Source organism: Heloderma suspectum, chromosome 2 (genome assembly GCF_057233095.1).
Source record: "Heloderma suspectum isolate Gila_16-S chromosome 2, 16-S_ref, whole genome shotgun sequence".
NCBI classification, from domain to species: domain Eukaryota; kingdom Metazoa; phylum Chordata; class Lepidosauria; order Squamata; family Helodermatidae; genus Heloderma; species Heloderma suspectum.
In genome coordinates this window covers 58452391-58466357 of record NC_139459.1, presented here as the reverse complement: position 1 = coordinate 58466357, position 13967 = coordinate 58452391, and positions in this window count along the sequence as shown.

Sequence of the window (13967 nt, the reverse complement as noted above, 5' to 3'; positions counted from 1 at the left end):
AATTCTAGGAAGATCAGGAAATCCAAACAAAAAATTGAGCTTATTAGTTTAAGGATGACAGGAGCAATTTTATTTTGTATGCTTGTTTGCACTGATGATGCTCCTGAACCATCAAGAGACATCACTGCATGTACATAGAATGAGTCATAAAAAGAAGACACCCAATCTTCTTACAGTTTGAATAGTTACGACCCATATTTAACTATAATAGAATGACTACTATAATTCCTCCTCTATCTCAATAGGTTGATTCTGACATGTAATCTATGCTCTAACTTTTCAATATTTTCCTTAAAAATATTTTCTGAAGCCTCAGCAGTAACCAAACTTTCATTTAAAATGTAAGCATAATTTTTCTTCCATTCAATTGACACATGGAATTAAAATGGCTGATGGTTAAATTAGGGGTCTGTATTGTTTAGTGACGGTGCCAAATATTATCCAGGCACAGACAACAGACTCAAAATGCAAGACAAGCAATATGCCCCTCCCCAACATTTTTCTCTGATTCAGATTTTAAGCTGAGATGGAGAGGAACTTAAACCATTTATCCCTCCCACCCACGCTTCACCTCCAAGACCCTTCCCACTTATTTCCCTTTCTTGTTGCTCCAATAGCAGCAAGACAGTGGAGGGAAGCCTCTTGCTTTGTGCCCCACTCCAATGTCTGGCACACATTTTGGCTTTGTGCCAGGCACAAGGAGCTTTGGGAATTATAGTTTTCCCAGTGCGAGTGGGACTGACTTCCGCTTCCATTTTAGATTAACCACAGCTTGTCATGTTGTCCAAATCTGGACAAACTGTGTTTAATTTCACTGTGCTGAAATTCTGAGAAGGAACTTTTCCTGCACATTCACAGTGGGGTTTGGGGGTGTAACCATTGCCAAAGGTGGGGGAGGGTGGCAGCGATTGAGGTGAGTGGTGAATGTTCACGTGGAGGGATTATTTACACTTTTTCAAGATGGTGACAGTTTGTTTTCTCTTCTTTAACCTTTAAAAAAGCCAAGTCATTGCTCTAAGTCATGGTTTGGCTGAAAAATCAGCAGCTTGGCTGCTGTTTTCAAAATGGAATTGAGATTAAGTGGGAAGGGAACTGTGCTATGTAGCATCACTCATTCCCAGAGTACTGGGAATGACGCAATATATAATCACATAGTGCATTTCCCTTAGTACTGCCTTTATTCTCCAGTTTCAAAACAGCTGCCAGGCTGCTGATCTCTCAGTAAAGCCACAGCTCGGTGTTAAACAAACAACAACTAAAAAATAGGACTGTGCACTGTTTCAGTCTGCACCTCGAATCCCAAAGCAGATCAGGGTGCTTCAGGTTGAAGCGGTGCAGTTCTTGAGTGGGTCAGGATCAGGTTGAAGCACCCCAAAGTGGTTTGGATAACTCAGAAATGCTCTGGGGGCACTGGAGCTGGTCTGGACAGCCCCCCTCAACCTGATCTGGACAGCCCCCCCCCACCACGCAAATCCCCTACTCCTTACCAGGACCCCTGGGGAGTGCCTGCAACCATAGCCAACTTGGAGGGAGTTGCCATTTTCTTTCAAAATGGTGGCTCTTCTTCCGGTAAAAGGAGTGGCCATTTTTTTTAAGGTGACTCCCTTGCAGAGGCTGATGGCTGTGGTGCTCCCAACAAGTTCAGGTAAGGAGTGGGGGTGTGTGTCTCACACAGTGGCAGGGGTGATAGGGGTGTGTGGCTTGGCAGCGGCAGGGGCTCACATAGTGGCAGTGGTAGGGCATTTGCTTGGCAGCAGCAGTGGGGGGCTTGCTCGGTGATGGCGGTGGCCCCCACTTCAGGTCTCCAGATCTTGCTTCAGATCCAGAGCCCGAAGCAGGTTGGCCCAGCTCCAGAGCAGGCCAAGGTGGGTCAGGGCCAATTCGGAACCTCCAAAGTGGCCTCCACAGCAGGTCAGGGAGGCTGTGCACAGCCCTAGAAAAAAGAAAACCATCCTCACCATCTTGTAAAACTGTAAGTAATTAATTCCCCTCCCCGCCAAAAGCAAAGCAATTCCCCCCATCAGCAACTGAAGGTCCCCCATATCCCCCATCCCACCATAGCAAAAGAATTAAGGTTATGCAAAGGTGCGGGGGGTGGGAGGACCTTAGCCTTCAAGCTTCAGACTTCACACTTTATGATGTTGGCTTGTTTCAATGAACCATAGTTAAGATCAGCCACAGTTTAGGGTTTAAACGACAGGCCCAACTGTGATTAATCTAAAACAGAAACAGAAGCTTCAGGTCTTCTCTTCATAGCTGCACTGGAGGAGGAGAGGGAAGTGGGGGAGCATGCTAGCTCATTCTCATAATGCTAAAGCATGGTTTAGCATTATGTCTGAACACAGCCTATGTCACAGGATTGGATTAATGTTAACAACAGATTGTTTGCAATTTAGGTGTGAAAATGTCCTTGCTTTTATCATTTGCAGCAGTTAAATGCTATCCCAAATAAACCTATTCTTTTAGTATCCTTAATGAATATTCCTGAAGCTATTGATTCAGTAGTTGCCTCTGGCTGGACCGTTTGTTACCTCTCAGTAACACTGAAAGCACATCGTACTATTACAAACTAGACATTAATTAAGGTAAGCAGGGGACTGGAGCAGATAATTACAGTTACCAAGTGTAAAGGATGTTGAAGAGAGTAGTGAGAGTATTCTAAAAATGTGTGTGTGTGTGTGGGGGGGGGTTGGTGGTATACAGTGTGTGATCTTTCAAAATACCATGAAAGGAGAGCTAAGAAGCACATTGGAGTTATAGAATTTATTCGACTTAATTATTGTGTTAACACTTCAAGGATTTTGCATTAAAATGACCCTCAAATGTAAAATTCTTTTTGGAATGCATATAATTTCTGTCCCCCTATATTATTCTGATCAAAGATGGAAGGATTTATTCCCTTCGTCGTGTGTGTGTGTGTGTGTGTGTATTTACATACATAATGGATATTACAACTTGTAAGAGTTAAAGAAATAAATCCTAAAGATTCAAGAACAAGAATAGTCCTAATTTTAAATGATACTCTTATCTATGCACTCAAAGACTTTCAGCTGGAATAATTCAAAAATATTGGGCATGATCCATCCTTGCATGGGGCAGAAATCAGCCCAGAGTTCAATGGTTTCCTCCCTTTTGTTTCCCAGCTGGTACCAAGGAATACCATAAAAGAACAGAGTGCTTCTGACAGCTCTGTCACACATTGCAGGCAGCAAACCCAGGCTCACCATTGAGTGTGCACCTGGCAAGGAGATACCTCCAGTGGAGGCTGGTGGCTCCGATGTCAGTGAGGCAGTGAATCCGCTCCAGGTTTCAGTCAGAACCAGCCAGAACTCTAAAGGAGCTATCCATGGTGCTCCTTGGATAGCTCCTTTAGAGTTCTGACTGGTTCTGACTGAAACCCGGAGTGGATTCACTGCCCCACTGACATCAGAGCCACCAGCTTCCACTGGATGCAGCCAAGTCTGTTTCCCAATAAATGCCCCTGTATGATACATGCATTTACAAATATATAAATGATATGATCCATTGCCTCAGAGGGTACACAGCTTTGTGCACACACAAAGAGCTGCCTACATAATAAAAGGGGATTCTCTACAGGGCTCGGTGGAGCCCATTAACTGAACTCCCTTCTAAGCTAATGAAAGGCAGGAAGAAGCATATTGTCCAGAAAGCTGCTACCAGATCTCCAGCTTTTTGCTTAATTTTTCTACTTTTTCCATAGCCATCTCACTGTCAGGGTGTCAATTACATTTTTATTCTGATGCCAACTTACTCCAAAATTATCTACAGCAAAACCAGTACACGCAAATTCTGTATTTAACAAATGACTTCTTAAAAATATAGCTATTGGCAGGCATGCAACCACCTCATATCTACTCAAGTTTTTTTTTTAAGCAACTGAGATGAGCAAGAAAGCCTTCTAGGAAGAAGGGCTTATTTTCCTTCTAATGAAAGGGGGATTCCACAGAGAAGTTGCTCCCTTTGATAACAATTACGTAAAGATCAAAGTGGATATGAAAATCTTGGCAATATGACTGTATTTCATGCAGCTCCCCCCCCCCGCCCTCCCCCCATCCCTGGCTCACAGGGTGAATGTTCTTTGCTGCTCAGGGGACATTTCCAAACCTGTATCTTCCTAAACACAAAACAGAATCTACAACCACACACCAGTGACAGAAGTAGGCTATGGATTTGAGTCTATGTCCAATCAGTGGCAATATGCATACTAATATGTGGCACAGCTTGTGTAATGAAGTTCCCAGCATGCAGCCTGAAAAGGTATCCTCAAGTGTGCTGGTTGATTTATTTCCTCTGTCAAAAGGCAGGACAGTGAGGACTTGTCCTCCCCTACAGTACTTGCAAGAATACTTTGTCATTGTTTGAAATTTTAATAACATCTGGAAGTGTAGCCTTAGTTACATTATTTAGCATCCTTTCATTTAGCAAGGTTACTTCCCCCATTCCTTTTCATTCTTTGCAATTGTATTAAAACAGTTGTTCCTGTCTCAGTTCTAGGGAGTCAGAAATAGAAAATAAGGGTCAGCCTCACTCCCTTCTTAAACAAAAGCCTACCGAGAGGCCGCTGTTTCTGACTTTGCATTTATCTTCTCATATCGGCATCTGCTCTCATAAAAGAATGGCCAACAGTGACCAAAAAAAGGTGTATGTGACTGTTTTTGCTTAGGAAGCTGGCTGTGGAAGAATTGGTTCAGTACGTTTTCTTTTACATGTACAGTCATGGACAAAACCAATAGAGACAAATTCTCTCTCTATCGCCCTCTCTCTCTCTGAAGATTTTTATTAAAAAATTGGTACATTCTATGAACAAATGAGTTATGAGTACATATGCATGAGGGGGATATTGCAGTATAAATCAAGAAATAAATATATGTGTTATTCAGTTATACCTATTGTAGCACCATGGGGACAATGATTTTCAAATATGTGTCATGAGAAAAATCCAGGATTTTTTGAGATATTTTTCACATGTGGTGGTAGCTGGAGATGCAATTGTACTCTTCCTTCATATAGCACAATAATTAATAAATTCATTTATGATCTTTATTGTGCTTGGATTCACAAGAGCCCTTTGTGGCTCATATATTTCCATTTTATAAATAGAGAACTCTTTGCACTATCCTATTTTCTAAGGACAACTCCCAGTTACCTCTGGGCAGCTTTGGATGATACTAAGAAATGGCAGCAGAAGTGTGAACACTTTGCACTTTTCTCTTTGCACATATAGTATAACCTGCAAAATAGGAACTTGCACGTTTTCATTCTGCGTTCACAACACACATCTTTCTGTGATTTAGATATGTTCATCACATAAGACAAGTAAAAAGGAGAAGCAATAGTCTTCTGTTCTTGGTTATTTTCTGGGAATTTTCCACTTGGAAATCAGGATGGACGGACGCCACTGTGTCCGCATTTGGCAGATGCTCCAGCGGCCGCTGCTGCCACTCACCCAGGCAAGCTGGGCTGTGCGAGCCCCTGGAGGGCTCAGCAACCATTCTGCTTGTATCCAGGGCTGGCTCACGCATATCCTTCCTCTGCCCATCCTCCTTTGCAACCGCCATTTTAACACAGGATGGGGGTGGTGGTCTTGTTTTTTGTAAGTCTATTGTTGCACACAATGCTGGCCCTGAGGGGCCACTTCCAAAGCAATAGACTTATAAAAAACAAGAGCCCCCATCCATCCTATGTTAAAATGGCAGATACAAAGGAGGATGAGCATAGGAAAGATGCACATGAGCGGATGGTAAGTCCTCCTGCCCCACCAGCACTGCTGCTGCCATGGTAGCCAGGATTGGGGGAGGAGGAGAAGGGAGCGCTGCTTCCTCATACCACTCCCATCCTGGCTACCACGGCAGCAGTGGCACTGGCGGTGCAGGAGGAGAACCTGCCCCTGCCGGCTGTCAAGCCCTCATGTTCTCCTTCCTTGCAAGGGAAGGGAAGAGGCCTAACCACCATTTGGGCAGCTTGCAGTGAGGGGTGAGCTGATTCCGGGCACTGCCAAGCCCAGGGGTGGCATCAGTGAGCCGAGCACTGGGGGAACTGCTGGCCTCCCAGACCCAGTCAAGTGCCAGCAACAACCCTACTTGGAAAAGGTTGTTCTGGGTGTTAAGAAGTTCACCTGAGAACACAGCTCCATGTGGAGCACACCTTAATCCCAGGCCCAGACCAAAACAGCCCCCCCACCCTTCGAGTCATGTTGCATATGTACCACAAAGGGAAATATCCTTCCCAGATTGGTTTGTGTAACTGTGGGTAGACTAACATTGAGCACCTCTGACTTAAGATAGTTTGCTTTGGAACCAGAAGCTTGCCCCAAATCATCAAGCAGTGAGATTGTTTCCAGTACTCCTGATATTGGATTTGGTATATAAAGGATCATATCATCTGCAAACAAGTGCACTTTATGTTCTTTTTGACCAGTTTGTATGCCTTGGCTGCACTGATTAGCATGAAAAGCAGTGGCAAGGGGTTCAAACAGCTAAGCCGTACAGTAAAGGAGACAATGCTTTCCCTTCCTGACCATTGGCCATGCTGGCAGGGGTTTCTGGGAGTTGAAATCCAAAACATCTGGAGATATACCTAGGGATGGACAGACTTACCCATGCCCGCCCTGCATCCTGCTGACTGGACTCCCGCCACTTGCCTGATCCCAGCAGACGTGCAGGGTGGGCCACTGGATGGCCCAGCGGGTGCCTCACGAGAGCTCACAGTGTCCTGTTCACCCACATGCTGCCATTTTGCAAAAAAAAAAAAAAAAGTGGGTAAGCTTTTTATGTAAATCACCATTTTACGCAAAATGGCAGCTGTAAATAGGCCATTTACACAAAATTGCAGGTGTAAATGGACAATTTACACCAGGAATTTTGCATAAATGGCCTATTTACAACTGCTATTTTGCGGAAAATGGTGGTTTACATAAAAAGGTTACCTGCAGTTTTCCCCAAAATGGCGGCTCATGGGTAAGCGGTGATCCCTGTTCTTGCTCGACTCAGCAGCATAGGCCAAGTTGAGCAAGCACGGGGGTCCATGGACTAGCATCCAGGGGTCCAAATGGGAGGATGTCTGCTGGACAACAACCCCTTCCCGAATTTCTGCAACATCCCTAGATATATCTTCTGCCCAACCCTGTGCTAGAATGTGAGGTAGGACCTGGAGAAGCAAACCATTTATGTCCAAGAATAGTCAATATTATGTGACCATAAGCATATTAAACCTTCATTTCATAACTACATGAGAGAAATATCACCCTAAACCAATGTCTTATCAGCTTAAACCCCCAGAAAGATTGCTGTCAGAACATTGCCCCATTGAATTTCCCACTTCTTCTTCTTCCTTTGAAAAATGAAGGTTGGTCTGGTAGCAAAATGTATGGAAAACAGCGATACTGCGTCCATTAGGATTGTGGCACTCAGGTATAGCTAATGCAAATTCAAAAAATGGTAATAAAGTCAGAAATTTCCCAGTGGGAGAGTAATGGAATGCTTTTTAAAAAAGGTTCTTTCACTTAATGACTAAGGCCTTTTCCCCCCTTCTCTTTGCTAAGAGCAATTTGGCTTCTTATATCAGGTACCAGGGAGAGGGAGGGGAAGCATTAAACTGTAGATTAAAATGACTTTGCTGCTGCTCAGTAATGTGAGTTGATGCTGTAGGATAAGACATATGAGAAGTGGTAATTCAGCTGGTGGCCATGGTTCATTTTCTGGGAGGAAGAGTAAGTAAATGTCCCACTTGGAAGGGGGCTCTTGAAACACATAGGCATAAATAGAAAGTGTAGAAGCCAGGCTGGTGTCATATACTATACAATCTGTTCCTTCATTTCATTTGGGTTGCTAATTAAGAAGCACTAGTGACAGAACACTGAGACTGTACATAACCTGTTGAAATTCTGTCAGGATTTATCTCTGCTTTCACATTTTTTGAACACTGCTTAATAAGACATCTCTGCTGAGAAGAGAAGAAATGTACAGTGGAAGAAGAGATATTTTGGATTAGGATTCTCCTCACAATATTTCTCTCTGCTTGCTTTGGCCTTTATATTTTTTCCCATCCAAGACATAGATGCTAAAAAATAAACCTAGCTGAGGCAATCTGCCCAGAAGGTCTCCTGTTTGATGTCCCTTTTGTTTCAGGGATTGGTGCCCCTCAAGTTCTTGGGTGAATGTGCCAGGATGTAAATTACAACATTTCTCCATTGCCATGCAGAAGAGAGCTAGGCTGGAAACAGAACACCTAAACATAAATGTAGACCTAGCAGTATTTCTATTAAAGACAGAGGAAAAATACATATTTTGCCAACAAATACCATTTTTATGAGGTATGCTTTAAGGAAAATAGGCAAATAAGTGTACACTTGTGTGTGTTTTTTTATGTGCTCTGTGTGTGTCCTGCTACAGTTCATTAAATATTTTCTCCCCATCTTTTCTTGGGTCTGCTTTGGCAGGTCTTAGGTCTGCCTGAAGTCCAACTTCCTTCTCTTTGTCTCTAATTGGTCCTCCATGCTATATAATGGTGCATTCTTGTATATAAACTGGATTATATTACACTGACTGTGTGTGTGTGTGTGTGTGTGTTGAAGCCCAGTTTTTAAATATAATTTTAAGGCTTCTGTAAATTTCAACATCTGGAGTCTATGAAACTGCTATGGAAATCTCATAAGAATTAGGGAAAGTTGCATGGGTGTTTCTTTATGGGTATGATAGGATTTGTCTGTTTTCCCAAGCTTCAAATCTTTTGCCTTCCTATTTTAGATAACGTCTCTGCCCATTAGAAATGGGGGGGGGGATTTGTTTTGGGTTTGAGAAACTGAAGTCCAGTTTAGGAATTTCCACTACTCTATGACCTTTTCTCATGGGCTTTCATCCAAATAAAGGAGTTGAGCTTATGCATAACTTTTACCCAGTGGGTAGTCAGACTGATTTCACTGGAACATCTCCTGTGATTGAAATTGTGCACATGCTTAATTCATTGCCTGGTCTAACCAAGAAAAGAGTCAGACTACAAAATGTGACCAACCTAGTTGACAGGTAGAGCTGACTGTCTTGTTGCACTCTCAGAGTGCCAGCAGCATTCATGCTAGAGAAACATTGAGAAGATGAATATTCTTCACTACACTGATAATACATTCTGGACAATTCTTAGACAGCTTGTCCCTGCTTCGCGCTGGTGCATGCTACAGATGAGTGTGAAGGTTCCAGTTTCAACCTTTTCTTTTAAAAAAGGAGAGAACAGTCAAATGCTCACAGGTAATCTTCAAATGTCATGTACTCTGAGGGTTGAGAATTACACCAAGTTTGTAAGCAAGGGATATTTAATTTCCCATTATTACAGGTCCTTGAAATGCTTTTGTTGATCGACCCAAACTTATCTGCTTTGTGCTAATATCACCATCACTCAAAAGTATAGTCACAAACTGCTGGGTAGTCAATTTTTTCTTGAGTAGATTGAGACCATCTATTAGACTGGCCATGTGCCCTCTTTTACAGAGGACAGTCCTCTATTTGAAGAGCTGCCAGAGGACTGTTCTCTAGTTGAAAGTGTGCCCTGTTGGAAGGGCTGTCCAAGTCCAAGTCTGGTTTAAAATTGTGTTTTATTCATTCATAACATTTTAAATCCACCCAATAACCAATGTTCTCTGAGCAGATTACAAACAGAGTTAAAAGAACCCATAAAAACTCTTGCCCATCAACAGTTAGCATCTGAACAGTGGATTGAACAGGCAGGCCACAAGGTCACCTGAACACAGTATTCCCCACTATGGGGAGATGTACTGTATTTCTATTTGAATTATAATAATTATTTCTACATTTTCACCTATACCTATCAAGTAGCACATGCAAATTTTATGCAAAGTACTGTCTTCTTTTGTCCTCTTCTTTTGTGATGCATGTCCTCTTTTTAGCAGTTCATAAGTGACCACCCTATGTGCCGCATCGACCCTTTTCCTGACGTCATAAGATCTTGTGGGCGCACATGTAAACCACCCCCCAACATCTCCACATACCTGGCTGCTAGTTAGACCTACGCACCAGTTAGAATTTTGTGCAGAAAGGTCTGGAAAGAGCTCTACAAGTGCATTCAGCTGAACACACAGAGCTCATACATCCTTTTCACATACATCCTTTTCAGACCTCACAGCAATGGAGGCTGGTGGCTCCGATGTTAGCGGGGCAGTGAATCTGCTCCAGATTTCAGTCAGAACCAGTCAGAACTCGAAAAGGTAGCTCCTTTGGAGTTCTGACAGGTTCTGACTGAAACCCAGGGTGGATTCACTGCCCCACTTACATTGGAGCCACCAGCCTCCACTGCCTTACAGAATCCTTCTCAGATCCCCCTTTCAGAGATTATTGACTAGACATTAGGATAAACTTTGTCAGTATGAGCTATTAAACTAGGAGTGGGCAACTCGTGATCTCCCAGATATGGTTGGACTACAACTCCCATCAACTACAGACAGCATAGTCAATGGTGAGGGATGACTGAAGTTGCAGTTCAACAAGAGTTGAAAGGTTACAAGTTGCCCACCCCTCTGTAAACAGTGGAACAAATTGCTTTAGATGGTGGTGGACTCTCTTTCATTTAGTCAAGCCGCATGTACACCTAAACATTTTTTTAAAAATAAAATTGGAAACTACTCTTGAACTGCAAGCAGCAGCTTCAGAGAAGAGGGGTGTTTGCAAGGTACTTAGGTGGATAGCCCACCTGAAATATAGGGTATGTGGTGGGGAGGAGTGACAAGGAAGAAGAAATTAGCATTGGATTCAGATGCAAGTATAGCCCCATTTGGGTGTTCAAAAACAACCTTATCCCAACACACAACCTGTATGTGCATAGGGCTGTATGGATTTTGTTACATGTATTTCGTCTGTGTTTCGTGGATTGTCAGCCATCACTTGTTCTGTTGTCCACTCATTGACCAAACCGGATTTTCTTTAGGGATGTGCAAGAATTTCGTTCCATGTGCACAGGTGTGCATTAGCACCAACGTGCACTTGTGCTAGTGGGCATTATCACAAGTGCACACTTGTGCAACCACCACCACCCCGCAAAAGTAAAAAACAACAACAACCCAGTCTGTAAGTCTGTGGAATCTGCAGAACACGGAAAAAGCTGCTCCATTGCAGAATCTGCAGGTCGGATTTACAGAAATCCAAACTCATTCGAATCTGTTGTGGATTGTTCCAACATCCCTGTATGTGCAGATGCCTGGGGGAAGTGACTACGTAATGCATGCGATGTCAGGACTCAGGAGCAGGGCTTTATGGCATGGCCCTGCTCCCTTCTTGCATGTTATTGTAAGGTACTTTTTGAATGCCTGAGTAGGGCTTATATGGCATCTGAGGAGCAACAGTGGCTTAGGGAAGCAGCTGATCTCTACCTGCAGTAGAAGAAAATACATGACTTTCTATTTCTAAGTATGACTGTACAAACCCTCAATGTTTCTTGAGCTTTTTTGTGTTTTTAATAGTGGCAGTTTAATAATGCAAGATTTTCTGGAAAAGGTTGTGATGTAAGAGATTTTTCAAGGCGATGCTACTGTATAAGAATCAAACTGTGCACAAACAGAAAGTGTGAAATTCGTGACAAGAAAGGCTTGTCAGATATACTATTGCAAACTTTTAATTTTGCAAAATAGGGGATCAAGTGATATAAAATATTTCTGGAAAATGTTTCACATGTAAAGAGAAAGAAATCTTTGAGAACATTGGTTAATGGGTGGATTAAAAATATAATTAATATAATATAATATAATGAAATCTAAGGTTGGGTTGGATCCAAATTTAAAAGAAAATGGTTCCAAATACACACAATCTTGTTGCTCAGATAGGACACAAAATAACCCTGATGCAGAGATCCCAGCAGCACCGTGCACACATAGCTAGGGTTGTACAGATTGTATAAAATCTATTCCATCTGCATTTCACAGACTGTCAGGCACCTTTCATTCTATCATCCACTCATTGATGGAATTGGATTTTTTTTAGCTTCCAAATTTGTGCAAAGTCACCCTTGAGCAAATGAGCAAATCTCCTCCCGCCCCTGCTCATTTTTATGCTTTAGCCTATGGGGGAAATGCTGATTTTCAGCTGGTTTTTGTTGTTGTTGTTGTTGTTTTTTGCATATTTTTCTGTTACTAAGCTTGTACAAAATTCCAGAAAGTTAGAAAAATAGTCTGCAAGTCTGCGGAATCTGCCCAACTGGGGAAAAGCTCCTCCACTGTTGGATTAATAAAGGTCTGGATTTCTCCAACATGCCTACACATAGCTACATGCAACAATCCAGCTGAAGGTTGGTGCTTTGGTTTTTTTATGCCACTGCTGGGCAAACTCTCCTCAGCTTGCCACAAACCCCATTCATCTTTCTGAGCTTCCTAAACAATCCTCAAAATAACCAGTTGAATTTGTTCACAGTCTTCTCAAGAAAGCTCAAAAAAAAAATGAAGAGGTGAAACCTGCCCACTCCCATGCTGGTGTCCCCTGCCCCTCCATTCCCAATTTTAAAAAACCCAAGCAAATTACCCCTTACCTTTGAGAAGGGGGAGGAAGTAACTGCCAATTTAGAGAGCTCACAGGAGACGGAGGGCGGGGGCGGTGGATTTGTAATTCCCTCTGCCTCTCAGTTCAGTTTAGGAGGCAGAGGAAACAACAAATCTCATACTCCTAGTAAAACCTGATGTTCCATGTTAAGGAGAGGTTGATAAGGTCTGTCCTGTCTCTGGCAGCATGGGGATTGGAGTGATGGTGGTTGATGTCACTAATAACTGATCTCTCTTTTCAGGAGGGGAAGCAAAGCTATTCCCCTATGACTTACCAGCCAATAATCGTTCAGTTGATTCTCTTTTAAAACAACCATCTTAACACTCACTTATTTCTAATTGTTTTTTGACCTTCTCCTCCAGTTTTCAGTTTTATTTTTATTTCTATCTACATTAGCATCAGCATCAGCATCTTGGATCCAGAGACCTTTCCTGCTTCTCTACCACACTATACACCACAGTGCCCCCCCCCCCAATGCCAATCCAAGTAATGGGACCTCAGGAGTAGGGCTACCAATGGAGGGGAGAGTCCACAGAAATTGCCCCTCTTTGCATGAGCAGAAGAGCATTTATGCTCATATAAGACACTTTGGAATCTATCATCAGTTAGTGTTAGCATTATTATTAGTAGTAGTATCAGTATTTGTATTATTCAGCTGCTCTGTCCCAATGAAAGGAGACCATTTTAAAAATGTATTTGCTTGAGTGGAAAATTGTATCTTGCCTTTCATGTACACCTTAAGACAGGTAAGAAAATCATAACAATAAAACAATAAAACAAAATCAACTGTATAAACAAAACCCCAAACGCTAACTAACACAAAAACAGCAATGACCCAGTTAAAAGCAGTAGTCATATAATTAAAGGTGGACTGCATATTATTGGATGCTAGTAACAGACTGAGAGAACAGGACAGATTTCACCTGGCATTTAAAAGATAGCAACAAAGGCTCCAAGGAAACCTGCTTATGGAGGGAGTTCCATAGAAAATGCCCTCTCCCTGGTAGCCACCTAAACTCAGAAGACACACCTAGAGAAGGCCTCCAACAAAGTTCTAACTTTCATTTCCAGGCAGGTTTGTGTGGGAGAAGACAATTCTTCATATATCCTGGTCCCAGACCGACTATTAAATCCTCTCCCTCTCAACTTTCAGACAGTGTCATTCCCCCCTGCACCAGCAAATTGGTTCGGAGAGGAGAAAGTAGGTTTGGGGGAACCCTGAGTTTTGAAGAAGTACCAAAAACCTTTAGAAAAATTAAGTGGGGGCGTGGGGCCGGGAAGCTCCAAAACAGCCCAATGAGGATGTTCAGTCTCCATGGAATGCTGACTGTCTCTTCAAAACAGAAACCAGGGGGAATTGTATTTTGTTGCAAATAATAATAATAATAATAATAATAATAATAATAATGGCACTTT